We start from the raw sequence: 5568 nt of genomic DNA on the forward strand, positions 1-5568 counted from the left end.
TTTAGAAAAACTCTTGCTAGATATGGTATTAATCATAGAATTGCCTCCGCTTATCATCCTCAAACTAGTGGGCAAGTAGAATTATCAAATAGAGAGATTAAATCTATCTTGGAAAAGACTGTTAATAAAACTAGAAAGAATTGGGCTAGTAAATTGAAGGATGCACTATGGGCTTATAGAACTGCTTATAAAAATCCCATGGGAATGTCACCTTATAAAATGGTTTATGGGAAAGCTTGTCATTTACCTTTAGAACTAGAGCACAAAGCTTATTGGGCAGTTAGAGAATTAAATAAAGATCCTAAACTTGCCGGTGATAAGAGGTTGTTGCAATTAAGTTCTCTAGATGAATGGAGAAGTGAAGCTTATGAAAATGCTAAACTCTTTAAAGAGAAAGTTAAAAAATGGCATGATAGAAGGATTATCAAAAGAGAATTTAATATTGGGGATAAAGTCCTATTGTATCGGTCTCGTCTCAGATTCTTTGCAGGGAAATTACTCTCGAAGTGGGAAGGACCATATGTTGTTGAGGAGGTGTATCGTTCAGGAGCAATCAAAATTAGCTCTCTTCAAGGCAATGCCACACAAGTGGTGAATGGACAAAGACTCAAGCATTATATCTCAGGTGATTCCTATAATGTTGATGTTGATATTATTCGAGTGGAAACACCGGAGGCTTTCATCAAAGAACAAATTGGCAGTCCGCCAGAACTCGACTTTGAATAGGTAACAGTACTGGTAATGAAAAGTTCGCAATTTACTTTCCGAACAATATTTTTGCTGTTTTTGGAAAATATGAAAAATTACGAGTTCGAAACGGAGTGGAAAGGACGCACGAGGGCGTGCCACCATAGGCCGGCGCGGCCTGGCCTGGGCCCGCGCCGACCTATGGTCTGGCCGCCTCGTCGCCCCTTTCCGACTCTGGTTCTATCTGGTACTTTCCTTTTGTCGTAAAAATCTTTGCTATATAATCCCCTGGACCCCTGGAGGTCCGTATATCGTTTTCTCGACGTGTTTTGTTTCGAGCTGTTTCTGCCAGGATTTGCTTCGGATCTAGAGCCATCATGTCTTCGTCGGGAACTCCGAAGGACAGCTCTTGCAAGGATGTTGCCAACTTGTACATGGAGGAGCTGAGGATGCACCCAAAGGAGTTGATGCTCGTCGAGGGAAAACTGCAGATCAAGGATGTTCAGGGTCCTAAAGGAGAAGGAAGTTTGGAAGACAGGATGGAGAAGCTAGAACAAGAGGTCTTCAAATACAAGAAGATGGCTGAGAGTGAGGTGGATATCTTCCACAAGATTGTGTCTGAACTCATTGCTGAACACGAGAAGGAAACTGCAAAGCTATGGAGCGACATCCTCTCACTTCACGACACCACCAACAAACTCCAAGCACAACTCTATGACGTCCAGAATCAAAACTGTGAGTACGAAAACAGGTTTAAATACATAAGCCGTGCTGCTAGTTTCAGGATCCCCGAGACCAAGATGTCGTTTCTTGATGGAGAGCCTCTTCCTTGGAAGTTTGATGACGGGAGTTCATCACCACCATCGCCGAAGGAGTAATTCATCATCGGTATTGGCATCCCCTTGGTTTGTTCCAAGCTTGGGGGAGTGCTGCGGTATCACATCATCACTACCTTTTACTTTTTATTGTCAAGTAGTGTCATATCATGAGTAGGGAAGTTATCATATAAGATGGGTTGCAGTTTGGAAGTATCTCTCCTTTAGTTGGTTATCTATGTATCCCTTGGTGTGAGTTATCGTTATGGAATATTAATGAGAAGTCTTATCATTTACATATTGCACATCTTATTTTAGTTTGCAATCTCTATTATATGATTTACCTTGTTGTTAGTATTGGTATCACTTTGGGAGCATTGAATAAATCTATTTGGTTTTGGCAAACTTAGCATTGGTCAATAGCAACAACACTTTGAGGTTTAAGTAGAAAAGAGAAATACATGTAGTTGTTTCATTGTCTTTCTTTCTTGTTAGCTCATAGCTTATTATTCTGAAGTTAAAATTGTTTGTGCTTACAAGGAAGATGCATGATTGTTTCTATCACATATATATTTGTTTGTTTCCTTCAACTCTTATGCTTGCTAATTAGCCTTGCTAGCCAAAGACTTGTACTGAGAGGGAATACTTCTCGTGCGTCCAAACCTTAGCCCAAACCTATGTCATTTGTGTCCACCATACCTACCTACTACATGGTATTTTCTGCCATTCCAAGTAAATACTTCATGTGCTACCTTTAAACAATTCAAAACTTAGTATCTCTTATTTGTGTCAATGTTTTATAGCTCATGAGGAAGTATGTGGTGTTTTATCTTTCAATCTTGTTGGGCAACTTTCACAAATGGACTAGTGGCTTCATCCGCTTATCCAATAATTTTGCAAAAAGAGCTGGCAATGGGATTCCCAGTCCCAAACTAATTAACCTAATTAGACACTCCTCCATGGTATGTGATTGATGGATGGCACCCGAAGGATTCGGTTAGCCATGGCTTGTGTAAGCAAAGGTTGGGGGGAGTGTCATCATCATAATAAAACTAAAATAAAAAGGCACTCCTTCATGGTATGAGATTGTTGGCAGGCACCCGAGGATTCGGTTAGCCATGGTTTGTGAAAGAAAGGTTGAAAGGAGTGCCGCATAAAATGAAAATAAAATGGGAGCCACTCTTTGAAGGTTTGTCTGGCAAGGGGGTTAGAGTACCCGCTACCAGTCATTGACAACAACAAACACCTCTCAAAATATTACTTTTATTCTCTCTATATGATTTCAAAACTGAAAAAGCTCTAGCACATGATTTAATCCCTGCTTCCCTCTGCGAAGGGCCTGTCTTTTACTTTATGTTGAGTCAGTAAACCTATTTCCCTCCATCTTGAGCAAGCATTTGAGTAGTTGTGATCAAACCATTATATTGTGATTTACTTCATCATGTTTTTACTTTTCCTTGTTTAGTACAAGTTTTATCTGAATGAATATAGCTTTGCAAGTTATCAATGATTATGAGGAGACTATTATGATTGGGTATGCAAGTTGTGCAATATAAACTTTAACATGAGAGCATTGCTCAATAGATAAGTATAACCTGTTAATTGTTCTCTGACCAAGAACGAAGTTTGCCATCACCAATTATGATTTCTTATGCACCTTTATTTGTGATTACTTTATACTTGTTTCAAGTTGAGTTATATGAGGAAGTTGTTTACTATAATGTCTTGTGTGAATGAATATGATGCTTCTTGTCCGTATTTTATTTATCGACTCTTCACTCCATAAACATGTGGTCCTGTTTACCGAGTTCAGTTTCGCTTGGGGACAAGCGAAGTCTAAGCTTGGGGGGAGTTGATACGTCCAATTTGCATCACTATTTTGTATCATAATTTGCTGCTATTCATTGATATATTTCATATTTGGACACAATACTTATGTTATTTCATCTATTTTGCATGTTTCATCATTATTGGAGGATCGAGCACCGGAGCCAGGATTCTGCTGGAAAAAGCACCGTCAGAACGCAATATTTCGGAAGATCAACTGTGGAAGGAAATTATACCAAAAATCCTATTTTTCCAGACGACGAAGGAAGCCAGAAGGGGGAGCTGAGAAGGCCCAAGGTGGGAGCAGGACCACAGGCCGGCGCGGCCCATGGCCTGGCCGCGCCACCTGGTGGTGTGGGGGCCCCACAGCCCCTTTCGCCTCCTTTTCTTCGCGAAACCCTTCGTCCCGAAGACCTAAGCCACAGAGGGTTCCCCACGAAGAGTTACAGCCGCCTCTGCGGGGCGGAGAACACCAGAGAGAAAAGAGCTCTCCGGCGGCTGAAATCCGCCGGGGAAATTCCCTCCCGGAGGGGGAAATCGACGCCATCGTCACCGTCATCGAGCTGGACATCATCTCCATCGCCATCACCATCATCTCCACCATCATCACCGCCGTCTCCACCGCTGGACATCGTCACCGCCGTAGCAATTTGGGTTTGATCTTGATTGTTTGATAGGGGAAACTCTCCCGGTATTGATTTCTACTTGTTATTGATGCTATTGAGTGAAACCGTTGAACCAATGTTTATGTTCAGATTGTTATTCATCATCATATCACCTCTGATCATGTTCCATATGATGTCTCGTGAGTAGTTCGTTTAGTTCTTGAGGACATGGGTGAAGTCTAAATGCTAGTAGTGAACTATGGTTGAATAATATTCAATGCTATGATATTTAAGTTGTGGTGTTATTCTTCTAGTGGTGTCATGTGAACGTCGACTACATGACACTTCACCTTTATGGGCCTAGGGGAATGCATCTTGTATTCGTTTGCTAATTGCGGGGTTGCCGGAGTGACAGAAACCTAAACCCCCGTTGGTATATCGATGCAGGAGGGATAGCAGGATCTCAGAGTTTAAGGCTGTGGTTAGATTTATTCTTAATTACTTTCTTGTAGTTGCGGATGCTTGCAAGGGGTATAATCACAAGTATGTATTAGTCCTAGGAAGGGCGGTACATTAGCATAGGTTCACCCACACAACACTTATCATAACAATGAAGATTAATTAGCCATATGTAGCGAAAGCACTAGACTAAAATCCTGTGTGTCCTCGAGAACGTTTGGTCATTATAAGTAAACAACCCGGCTTGTCCTTTGTGCTAAAAAGGATTGGGCCACTCGCTGCAATTGTTACTCTCGCAATTTACTTACTCGTACTTTATTCGCTTGTTATATCAAAACCCCCTGAATACTTGTCTGTGAGCATTTACAGTGAATCCTTCATCGAAACTGCTTGTCAACACCTTCTGCTCCTCGTTGGGATCGACATTCTTACTTATCGAAAATACTACGATACACCCCCTATACTTGTGGGTCATCAGTAGGCGCGATTGGCCGTTGTTCGTTGCCTCGTCTGCCGCAACGCAGTTTTAACCATTGATTTTGCTTCAGACATGGATAGCAACGACGAGGTGCTTGCCCTACCGTTGGAGGACGAGCAAGACTTCAACGACGAACTCCGGGAGCATTTGCTGATCATCGCGTCCCTCCTGGACATGCTTGACGCCGAGGTAGAGAAGAGGAAGAGGCCGCGCCGCGGAGGATCAAGGTCGAGGAGAACGAAGTCGAAGCCCCGACAGATGATGGAGGGGCATACCATGCTGCACAACGACTACTTCGCAGATGACGCAACACATGCCGACAATTTTCGGCGCCGGTACAGGATGAGCAAGGGTCTGTTCATGAATATCCTCCACGGCGTTTGAGAGTTCGACCCCTACTTCAAGCTCAAGCACGACGCTGTAGGCGTTATCGGGTTCTCGTCGATTCAGAAGTGCACCGCCGCCATGAGGATGCTTGCATACGGAGCACCTGCCGATACACAGGACGACTACCTTCGCATGAGTGAGTCTACTGCCATTGAGTGCATGTAAAAGTTTTGCCTAGCTGTGGTGGGAAAGTTTGGCAAATACCACTTGAGAGGGCCAACTGAGGAAAAGACTGCAAGGATCGGCACAAAATGCTGCTAGAGGATTTCCTGGAATGCTTGGAAACATCGATTGCATGCACTGGTCATGG

This window comes from Lolium perenne, chromosome 4 (assembly GCF_019359855.2).
Source record: "Lolium perenne isolate Kyuss_39 chromosome 4, Kyuss_2.0, whole genome shotgun sequence".
Lineage (NCBI taxonomy): Eukaryota > Viridiplantae > Streptophyta > Magnoliopsida > Poales > Poaceae > Lolium > Lolium perenne.